Source organism: Sceloporus occidentalis, unplaced genomic scaffold (genome assembly GCF_023333645.1).
Source record: "Sceloporus occidentalis isolate IW3139 unplaced genomic scaffold, rSceOcc1.0.p SCAF_10, whole genome shotgun sequence".
Lineage (NCBI taxonomy): Eukaryota > Metazoa > Chordata > Lepidosauria > Squamata > Phrynosomatidae > Sceloporus > Sceloporus occidentalis.
The window spans coordinates 35,326,839-35,339,339 of NW_028316990.1; positions in this window are offsets into that span (position 1 = coordinate 35,326,839).

Here is a 12,501-nt window from a genome sequence, read left to right on the forward strand (position 1 = left end):
CCCAAAATATTTCAGCTCAACTATTTACACCTGTTGGAAAAACTTTTTCACTTATCTGTGCAGTACAGATATGCCTCAGTTAATGAAGTATATGTGTTCCTGGGCACTACTTCTTTAACAGAAAATTTGGCACCGGATGCAGAAATAACATAGAAAGAATGGAGATAGGTTCTGATGCTACAAAAACAGCATTGAGGACACAAGAGAAGACTTTCCTGGTGGCTGCTCCCAGGCTGTTGAATTTCCTTGGCTGGATCCCTTTTTTGCTCTCCTGCTGACAGGTAAAGACCTTTTTATTTGAACTTTATTTGATTTTTAGTGATTAACTAGTTGTGGAGATGGTTCTTCTAATGGAGTGTGCGTGCGTGAGTGTGCTGTCTTTTTACACTTATGTTTTTAGATGCTTTTATCTTGTTTTAAATTCGTGGGAGTCCTACTCGGATGGTTTATTGAATTGTTTCAAAGCTTTGTCAGCATTGGCTTTTCCACTGTACTTTGTGCTACAAGCCTTCTTGGGTCTCATGCTGAGAGTATGGCAGGATATAAATTGAATGCACACGCATCACACACAGCAGGATGTCTTTGACAATGTGATCCAATTCATGACTTAGATCCAGGCTATCTGGCAGACCGTATCTCCTCTTACGAGGCTTGCTGCTGCATGCCTTCAAGTCGTTTCCGACTTATACATCCCTAAGGTGAACCTATCATGGGGTTTTCTTAGCAAGATTTGTTCAGAGGAGGTTTGCCATTGCCTTCCCCTAAGGCTGAGAGCATGTATCACCCAGTTTGTTTCATGGCTGAGCTGGGAATTGAACCCTGCTCCCCAAAGTCATAGTCCAGCACTCAAACTACTATGCCACATTAATGCGCCTATGAGGCTACCTGGGCCTTGAGATCCTCAAGTGAAACCCTTCTCTCAGTACTGTACTGCAGTAATAATGCAATTTGATACCACTTTAACTGCTATAGTTCAATGCTGTGGAATAGTGGGGTTTATAATTTGTTTTGGCACCAGAACACTCTGACAGAGAAAGCTAAATAGCTCCCCAAACTACAAATTCCAGATTTTCACAGCACTGAGCCATGATGCAGTTTGGCACAACTTTAACTGCTCTCGAGGCTCTGAAACTCCCCCAGAAAGCTAGAAAGGTCTCCTCCTTGCTATCCTTCCATTGTCAAACAAAGACTTGCTTATTCCAAGAGGCTTTTTGAGAAGTGAAACGTTTTACAGAAAGGGCTTTGAAACAGGGTACTGTACTTAAAGCTTTTTAAATATGGCTTTTCACCACATTTTTAACCCTATGCTTTCAGCAGTTTTCAAAAGCGTTGCTAGCTTAATTTCATTGTAATGTTCACCTTTTGAACATTGTAAACTACAGTCAGGCATCCATACCCACAGATTCTTTATCTACAGATTCAACTTTCCACGGCTTGAAAATATTCCCAAAAAGACATACATTCCAAAAAAGCAAAACTTGATTTTTGCCATTTTATATGAGGGGCACCATTTTACTACCCCTTTGTATATCATGAGACTTGAGCATCCATGGATTTTGGTATCCACAGCAAGGTGTGTGTGTCCTGGAACCAAACCCCAAAGGATACCAAGAGCCCACTGTGTATCACTTTTTCATATGTGAGCTGCCTTGTTCATAAGGGTAAAAGGTTGGGTATAAATAAAGATAATGATGATGATGATGATCGATGGTGGAATTTGCCATGTACAGATATGGCTCTGCATAGCAAAGGTGATGCACATGAGAGAGAGAGAGAGAGAGAGAGTTCCCTGTATGATTAATGCTATGCCTATAGTTTTGCATAAGTGCATACTCTCCCCACTCTTCCATATTTCTGGCTTCTCCATGAGCAAACAGCCCCGATTAACAGCCTTGTCTCCACCTCCATCCTGGATTACTGAGCTGGATGGATGAACCAGCAAAGCCGTCTCTGACAAGGAGATGGGCTGAGCTCCTCGGCTACAGGATTTTAATGCAATCTTACACATCAAGCGGATGCGAATGACAAGAATGAGTGGCAGGGGCCAACCATGTGCCTTGATGTTCTGATAAATTGATGGCCCGGCACATCCATCACTCTGTTCTGCTGTCAACAGTACTTCCAGATTTGGAAGAAGAGAATTCCCCTCTTCCACAGTGTTTTATAAAAACGGGGGAAATACATGCAAATAAAAGAAAAGACTCAGCCGTGAGCTATGTCCGGCAGCTCTCAACATCTGAGATGGCACCGGAAATACCTTATAGAAGCGGTGATATTTATTCTGCATTTTTTTAAAAGTATAAACCAGAAATGCTGAATACTTCCCAGAGACTTGATTTCCATGCTGGAGGCCCCATCGGTTGTAGGGCAAAATCCTCTTCCTCCTCTATTCTTAATTAATATGCTCCCCATAAACCTAGACTTGAAACTGTAGGTTGCTTAGTCCATGCACCAATTCAGCACTGTACTGCCAACGTTTTAAAAAATGGGTTCTGCTGGCAGATAAACACCAGTTGTCCCGATAGCAGCAAGGTACTGTACGTTGTTTCCGATGGAGCCGTGATGTTTCAGGACCAGAGGGAACAGTTTCAATTAGATAAGGAACCTTTGACCCGGCTGATCCTGCTACCAGTGCGAATAGCGTCCCTTGTGAATGGCTCACAATGCAAAGTTTAACCAATTGCTAATCGCTTTCAGTGGCAGAGTTTGAAACGCCGGATGCCACGGGGGGAGTTCATCTCTCTCTAAACCTTTTTAAAAAGCCCAGCCAGAGCTATCCCAGAGCTTATCAGATCAAAAGAACCAGGCCTACGGGTCACACGCTTGCTTGGGAAGAACAAAATTATAAGCATTCAGAAGGAATACTGATGAACTCGGTGCAGCATTAAACTTCTAATTGGCCTGAAATAACTCTTTCTTACTGTCTGTACCTCTGACAGATCTCTTGTGCATCAGATGCCTTCAGGACAGGTAGAAATTCAAGCTGTGGGACCTCCTCTTATTATTCCATCTCTGTGTTATGAAAAGTTGCATTGGTTGGATTTCTGCCAGCCTTACAAGAAGGGGCAACCACAGCCCTTGTATATTGGGGCCAGGGATCAAAAGGGGAAACCACTAGGATTCTTTGATCACCAGGGACAATGAAATCATATGCCCAACGCTTTAGCTTGTCCTGATCCTTTAGTTATTGTGTGCCTATGAGTCAACTCTGACTTATGATGACCATTATGAAGTGCTGTTTGCCTTCAAGTTGTTTCCGATGTATGGCAATCCTATCACAGGGTTTTCTTGGGAAGATTTGTTCAGAGGGGATTTGCCATTGCCACTCCTGATGCTGAGAGATAAGAAGTAGAAGGACATCTTCCCTGGCAGCTTTTGCTATACATGCCACTGATCTGTTCCTAATTTATTCCTGAGAGTGTGGAAAATGACATCCAAAGAGCCTTTAGGAAAAGCAAAGTAGTGGCCGCTCATGTGGCATCTTTCAGTTTTGCTGCAAAATGGAGCGTTGCTCTGCAAGAAGTCAAGTTGGGTCTGTATAGCTCACATTGCATCCCATGAGACCCAAGGCCTGCCACAACATCCAGCAATGTGACTTTGCAGGGAGAGGATGGGGAGGCGAGAAAAGACACAAGAATGTTATTAATGTACTGGTAGAAATTCAATTACTAGACAATTACTTGAATTAATTACGCATCCAGGCATCTGCCATGCAGGACTTTGGCATCTGATTTGTCTCTGTGTTGTTCTCTAGGATAGAGTCCAGGCACAGAAGAAAAAGAGTACTTGGGAGAGGACAAGCATAGGGTGGCGGTGAAAATTTAGGATTGGGAGTGGACTGGATGGGGCAGTCGGAGGTTCAAACTATCACTAAGGCTGGACATTGGGGTGGTTGGTGGCTTCTGTGTCTTTGGATGGTGAAGCCGCTCTGAGCTTTTAGTCTTAAATTTAAAGGAGTGATCCAGAATGCTGGAGCCATTCTGGCAAATGGCAATACACACACACACACACACACACACACCAAAAGCAACATAATAATATTTTTAAAATGCAATTCATTACAAATACATGGTAACGATGTTCATTGTATTACAATATTTTGCAATTCTGAACATAGCATTTTTCTTACTGGCAATAGCCACCTAATTAATTTTAACTTCAACTTAACTGATGTAATTTTTGGATTTAATTTAATTTAAAAGCAGCAGGCTCTCTGTGATTCTTTGTGCCCACTGATCGCCCACCAACCACAGAGTACAGAAGGTGCTGGTTCATAATTGTAGGGTATCGGTGAACCTTTGTTTCTTCAGAACCCTTACTGATAAATCCATTTATCCATTCATCGTCGAACTTTGAACCAGAGCTAATCACTTTCTTCCTGAGAGTTGGAATAACTTTCAAAGAAGTCCAGGCAGGTGGGCTACATCCCATTGGACACAAAGGGTATCAGTGGATCTAGGGAGAAGTTCTTATTGCCAGTCACAATAAAGGTGTTTCAGTAGGGTTACCATATTTTGAAAAACAAAAAAAGAAGAAGATAGATTTACTAATTGACTATAGATTCCTCTAATGGTGTTTGCATTATCAGTAAACATGGTTTCACGTACCTGTACCTGCACTTGGGTGAAAAGGTCTGGCCATCTGGAGGTCAGCAAGTGCCCAATGTACATCAGAAGAATATGATGCACATTGGAGAATGCTCACCCATGTCCCATAATGCATCAAAGGACTGTAGTACATAGGGGGCCATACCACATAGTTTCTGAGCCATATTGGTCCCAATTTGGATCAGTCACTTTGGCAGCCCCCCTATGTAGTTACATAACAGCAGCCCTCCACTGGGTACGGATGTTATGGAACTTTAGTTGTTGTTGTTAACTGCCATTGAGTCGATCCTGACTCATGGCAACCCTGTGGATTAGACATTTCCAAGGCTTGCTATTTTCCACTGCTCTGCTTAGGTTTATTTTGTAAGACAGTGGCAGCAACTGAACCTGGTATTTATTTTATTTATTTATTGTCTGAACGTCTGATGGCATGACAAGGCCAGGCATGAAGCGTCTGCACTGGGACGTGGGAAGTGACGGCTCATATTTTAATTGGACCTCTTTTTAAAAAGAATACAGACAGGTGCATATATATATATATATATATATATATATATATATATATATATATATATTCATATTTGCCAGCCCTGAACTGGGCCTCCGCTTTGAGCAGCCTGTCCATTAGCAGAGGCAGCTGTCCTGATTACCAGCAAGTCTTCGGCGGCTTGTCAATCGCTTTGACCCAAAGACTCGCCTCTGGGGAGATGCCAATATCAAATGCAGCAGAGACTGAAGCCAAATAGAATTGGGTGGAAATGGAGGGAGCACACCAGAGGGATAAATCAGCACAGAGGGCAAAGCCACCACAGCGTTGTGTGAGAATGGATTTATTTGAGGTAAACTTCACAATATCGATCGGCTTTCCTCAGGAACAGAGAGGGACGCGAGGATGCAAGGAATGCAATCAAGGGCCTTGTTGCCTTTGCTGTTATGTGCCTTCAAGTCAGCTCTTTCTAGTGACACTATTCTAGGCTTATCATAGCAAGATGTAATCAGGAAAGGGTTGTGGTTGCCTTCCTCTAGGGCTGAGAGACTATGACTTGCCTATGGTCACCCAGTGGGTTTTGGCGGCTAAGCAGTGGGGTGGTCTATCCATCCTGGATTTTAGCCCAAACTTTAAAGGAGATATCTAAGATGCATAAACCTAGTCCCAACACTTGGAAATCTCCTTTAAAGTTCAGTCCAACAGCCAGAGCTCATTCACTGCCCCAGTGGCAAGCTGTGAGCAGATGCCACTGGGCATCATGCAGTCCAAAAGTTGCCCTTGGGGAGCTCAAGGAAACTGGCACAGGATCATAAACACTACATGGAACAGTTACTTTTTTCAATCACCGTGTTTTCAGCTTACTCCTTACTGGTGTAAATAGAATTCCTCTTAAGTCGGGTTCTGCATGGAGGGAGAGCAAGGGTCCTTGTTGTTCTTGTTGGTTCTTTTCTGGACCAAAATTTGAAACAGAAAGATGTGTCACAGGACTCCGTGTCGATTTATTGGAATAAATCAATGATTCTGTACCTTTGGGAATCTCATCTGATGTTCTCTGTTTGGTAGACCAGGACCAGGCTCTGGAAAAATTACTATTTTGGATAACAAGTCACCAAATATTCCTGCTATTGACCTTGCTAGCTAGTAGATTTGGGGACTTGTAGCCCAGAAAAGTGACCTTCTCAGGCTGTTATCAGGATAGTCACTTTTCTTAAAGTGTTTTACTGCAGAATACTGGCATCCAATAACACCACTTTGTTCTCTTTGCCTGGCATCCGCATATGTTTTTCTGCAAGATCAAGGATGGCATAGTGTTTAAAAAGAGAGAAGAGTGTGTATTTTGAGAATTGGAAGTAAAAACCCTGCAGCCCATCAGAATCTGCAATGTTTGAAATTTAATCCTGTGCTATACTGCTCCATTTTGAGATTCACAGCTTATAACAATGCCATCATTTCAGAGACACATGATTTCTGAATCCTCATAATGCTTCTCGGAGAAACCCATCTGCAATATTTCCATCTGTTCTGGCGTTTATGCTCTGCAAAGAAGAGGCAATTTTTACCCTCACCCCCACCCTGCCAGCTTTGTATTATTTTGGAAGCCTCATTCTCTGCTCCAGTGAATAACCAGTTAAACATTAGATGAAGAAATCTGAAACTGGAGCCAACCCCACAGCGGAAAAGGCGCTTATCAAAGAGAGAACAGGCCAGATTTTCGTGTTTGCCTTCCAACACAATGTAGTCAGACACACAAACCTCCTCCATTACCCACAGCAACACACTCTCAACTTGCCTTCTAGCCCAAACAGGATTCCTATAGATGGATACAAACCACCCTGAATTTGCAAGCTCATCCACAAATCATTCCTGCCAGCAAAGGAAGATGCAAATGCAAAAGGAAGCAGAAGATTATTTCAAGAAGCAAGAAGGCGTCAACTCACTAGTGTTTGAAACTGCAACCCTGCTCAGCCATGGAAACCACTGGATATCCTTGGGCACGTCACACACTCTCAGAGGAAGGCAAAGGCGACCCCCTCTGAACAAATCTGGCCATGAAAGGTTTGCCTTAGGGTTGCCATAATTCAGAAAGTACTTGAAGGCATACAACAACAAAACTCCCTCCATCATCCTCTGACACAGGTGGAGAAGGTGTACACCTCCAACTGCAGTTAGATTGCAACTCTACCCAACATAGATAATGGTAGAGCGTCATGGGAATTGTAGTCCAACACCACCTGGGGGGATCACATATTCCTCATTTATAATCTCACCCATTAGAGATGGATGGCTCCCAACTCTTTTGGATGGTGAGTTCATTGTGGCACAAGCTTTAGCAGGAACTTGAAAAGAGCCTGTTTCCAGGGAGTGAAAACTGCCTTCTCAAGTAAGCAAAGCTGGGTACATGAATCATTCATTATATTCCATATAATTAAGCTCCATTGTGACACCTAGTCTGCAGTAGTGCTCAGAGGGCTTGGATAGGATTGGGATGGTAAATATGCAAATCCCCCACACAGCCATGAAAATCATAGTCTGACCCAGTCCCTATCTTTCAGCCTGACCCACCTTGTGGGTTTGTTGTGAAGATAAAAATGAGTGTGATGATAACAAGGAACATTGCCTTTCACTTTTTGGATGATCTTCCAGGAAGAACTTTCTTTTAGTTCCATCACCTTCACAGACATTTCTGGCCGGAACACGAGAGAAGGCCTTTTTTGTGCCTGCTTCTAGATTTTGGAGCTGGAGCTGTACCTTAGTGAGGATCAAATAGTCCTTCTCTTGTTGTCTGTTTATTGGCAGTGGCATGTTCAGGAGAGGCTAATTAGTAAAGTATACCTAGGGTACATCTATACTGCAGAAATAATGCACTTGGACACCACCTGGTAGATGGTGACACCAAATTATTGATTAGTGATAGTGGTGAGAATTGCTCTGGGAGCAATTTCAAACCAAGCGACAAGACTTCTGGATGAGATCAGTGTGGATAGGCTCACAAAAATCACAATTGCAAAAAAGTGATGGTACTTGGAATGTGTCACATTCTCTGGAAATACTTCACTCATTCCCAGTTTCATGGGTGGACTCTGAATCGTGGATGGTCCAAAATTCTAGTTAATAATATCTGGTAGACTGCAAAAGTGAGGGTGATAGTGATGATATTAATAAGTCCATAGAATGGATAGATTAAGGGTTACAGTTGTGTTGGATGGGGCTGGAAGTGCCTCTGAACTCATCCTGCCAGAGATACAGATGGTCCTCATGACTAGGAATGATCCCTTTGGCCAATTTTCAACCATTCCATACCAATTCTCAAAGGCTAAAAACCATTGCAGGTCAGCTAACAGCTCTTGTCAACATTTGAAATGCTGTTGCATGCCATTGTGTGGTCAAGTATGAGCTATGTATCAAATGAGAGCATATTATTTTGGACATGTCTGTTGCCAAATGTTTGACCTCTCTATTTGTCCCTGTTTGTTCATTCTGTTTCAGCACTAATAGCCATGCCACAAACACTTTCCCCCAGTTGTCATTCTCATTCCTCCATCCAGCAAGGTTTGTCCGAAATGTTCCTTCCTACAAAAGCCTCCTCCCTGCCTCTAAATTCTTTTCTTAACTCTGGAGCCCGCTTCCTGCTCAAGATGGATTGAGGGATGCATTTCCCGTAGCAAAGATGCAGCGTTTTTTAAGTCTTGATTTGCATAATAATTGTCTATCTTCTCTGCAGCATATGAATTTTTAAAATCATGCCAATAATTGAGGAATTCCATGTAACAGATTCATTGCTACTGGGCAAATTGCACAGCACAGTAAAAAAAGGAGACATTTGGCAGCTATCAGCTTCACAACACACATCATAGACCTTTACAGCTCTGCTGTAAGACACTTCTTTCTTGTCAGTTAAAACACATTTGGGGCTTATTTTGCTCTACCTTAGCAAACTGGTGAGACAAGAGTTCAAGATGCGTCCTTCCACCCAGGAGGGGGCAGCATTAACTCACGGCTATGGCCTTAACCCAAAGAGATCAAGGCCCAGCCTTCATACCCACAAAGCTAAGATTGTCCTTAAGAGAAAAAGTTCTTTAGAAATGGGGAGTCATTCTCCATCTAGGAGCGGGTCTAGACCTCAGTGGTTCCCAAACGTTGGTCTTCCAGAAGTTTTGGACTTCAGCACCCAGAATTTTTGAGCGTTGACCAAACTGGCTAGTTCTTCTGGGAGTTGAAGTCCAAAGTTTGAGAAACACCGAGGGACCTGGATGCCCAACATTTGGAAACACTGTGGGACCAAAGGTTGATTCCCCCCCCCCCCCAATGGACTACAGTATAGCTCTTGGAATCCCTTAGCCAGGGGTGCATCTACCCAGTAGAAATTATGCAGTTAGATACCACTTTAACCACTGCTTTAACTGCCATGGCTCCAGCCCAGAGCAACCACATCTGCATCATTTTAATTGTCTCCCTTTCATTGGTGAAGAGCAGCAGTAGTGCCTCAGGACTTGCCACCTGCCAGGGGAGACAGTTTTGAAAGAAGCACAACAGGCTAAAGAATAGCCTGTTGTGTCCCCCATCTAGAAAGAGTCATGAGGCCACATGAGTCATGCACATATGACTAACAAGATGCTACCCAGAGTATCCTGGAAAAGGTCGATGGGTTGCATTGGATCCGTACATGCCACAGAGTTTTATTGCAGTTCATTGCATTAGTTTTGCACAGGCTTAACAGTTACCTTCCTGATCAGTTCTAACTCGTCCTGGCTTGCACTCTAGGTTAGCAATTTACATGTGCATGTGATGAATTCTTCCCGGTAGTTTTGGATACTTCCTGACCGTTGGGAGATTCCCAGATGCTTGATTGCATCAGATGTTCAAGCTGGACATGCAATATTAGCCTGCTTAATCCTCCCTTCTGTGATTGCAAGAGTCACGAAAGTCTGGGAAGAATATCTATAAGGACACACATCTTCCACTTGTAAAACTTTCAGGGTTAAACCAAAGGAATTTGATTAGTCCATTTTCTGGATCAATCAGCAGAATGTGCTACTTTCGGGTAGGAAATGAGCTGGAGATGCTGTAGCTTTAGAGCAAAAAAGTGGCGTTGCAAAGGAGTGAAAATGAATTTCGATACTTTTGAACAAGATGAAAGAAGGTTGTGTGTTTCAGGGTCGTAACGTATGTATGTGTTCTACAAAAGCTTAGCACTGGGGTGGTAGAATTCAGCAGAATTAATTGCTTTCAGTGAGGATTATTAAAAACACCAAACAGTGCAAATCTCATTTGGGAAGGAAATCTATAGCCAATATTCTCGTATCCCCCAACATTTCAGACGAAAACTGGGACAACAAGTCCAAGTAACATCAGAATGTGGTCAAGGTGGAAACTATTAATGAAGGAGAACACACAAGCTAGGAGAGGCTGCAACAGTTTGCTTTTGCCTTTTCCTAGTGGGAAGGGCATGATGTACAGACAGGATTGGAAGATTCACAATTCACAACCAAGCCTGGAGATGTCAGGAATTCAACCTGCATTCTTTGGCATGCAAAGCCTATGCTTTTTCACAGAGCTAGGATGGTTGGTTTCACAGATCATAGGAAGTCACTTTATACTGAATCAGACCAAGAGTCTATCCTGATCTTTGTTTTCAACTGTCATTTTGAGACCCTCTCCAGAGCCTTTCTTAGGCAGAGTCTTTTGCATCCTCTGCTACATAAACCTTTTGATTTGAGGTGTTTTGGAACTTGGGACCTTCTGCAGGCAAAGCAGGTATGGTGTCACCATCCTTTCCCAATAGATCCCCATTCTCCTTCTGAGTTTTCCGCTGCCTTTGGCAGATGCAAAAAGCAGCCTAACCTTTGCTAAGAAGGAAAACTTGTGTGACAGTGCCCTCCTGGGGAAGATCATTGTTATTCCACACTAATCACCTGATTGATTTGTACCTGAAGGTCATAGCAAAGGCCAGGAGAAGGTGAGGAACCCTGGAGCGCCTGCTGGGATAAGGTCACCCGCTATAAATCACAAGGCTTACCAAGCTCTGGTAGGCAATCAATCAACACTGGCCTCTCTATCCCAAAATCCATCAGTGTCAAGTATTGTGTTCCCCAGTTTTTAGATCTTAAGGAATAAGAGTCCACTTTGGTAATGTTAGACCATGGGAACTCCATGCCCTGAAGCCAAACCTGCCCCACTTAGGGTCTCAATCTACTCCATGGCATTTCCTTAGAAACCACCATTTCACCATGAATCACCATTAGTTAGTTTCCTGGCTTTTATGTGAATTTCTCCTATTTCAAAGAGATGAAATGTCTCCCCTATGGTTTATTTATTTGGGATTATCTCATCATAGGCTTTTCATTAGATGCCAAGATCGGAATCATCCAGGGTGGTGTATTCCATTACCTCTGCCTCTCAAGAACAACTTGAGAGCAGAAACCGGAGGGCACCGCATTTCACATTTGGCCTTCAGGTTTTCTATTGAGAAACCACTGCCTTGGGGGCAACCGTTCATGTGCATTGGCAATAAAGCTCAACATAACTGTCCAGCACCCTGATGGGGCAGCATGTGTGCTGTAAAATGCTTCCTAGTACATTATTCACTAGCACAAAATCAGACCCTGAAAAAGTCTGAACTACAACTGTCGGTTTCCCCAAGGCAGCAGAGTTCCCCAAGCTCAAATAATATCTCACAAAAAGAAACAAGCCAAAAAAGTTGATATTGGACACCTCTTCACAAGAAGGTTGTTGTGTTGCATGCCATTCACAAGGAGGGATAGAGTATTAATATAAACTCCTCAGATTGACTTTGGTTTGTCAATGGAATTTCAAAACTACAGTGGGTCCTTGGTATCCACTGGGTTTCCGTTCCAGCACATACCCACACACATCCCATGGGTACCAAAATATGTGGATGTTCAAGTCCCATTAGATACAGTGGATAGTAAAATGGTGTCCCTTATATATAATGTCAAAATCAAGGTTACTTTATAATTCCTTTTGGATATTTTCAAGCCGTAGATGCTTGAATCCATGGATAAAGAATCCATGGATAGAGTGGACTGACTGTGTGTACGTCTTTCTACAAGGAAGCATACAATGTAACACAACTTTCTCAGGATGCATCTCCACTGTAGAAATAATGCAGTTTGACACTACTTTCAGTGCTGGAATTTGTAATTTTGCAAGCTCTTTAGCCTTCTCTGCTTAAAGAGTGTTGGTGTCTCACCAAACTAGAAATTGCAGGATTTTGTAGGATGGAGCCATGCCAGTTAAAGTGGTGTCAAACTGCATTATTGCTGCAGTGTAGATGCACCCTCAGACTGACTGTGGTTTTCAAGGCAGAATTTTGACCACGCCTTTCTCTCACTATACAAACCAAAACAAAACCACGCAACCCTTAGAAATCCAGCCTTCCAGTCA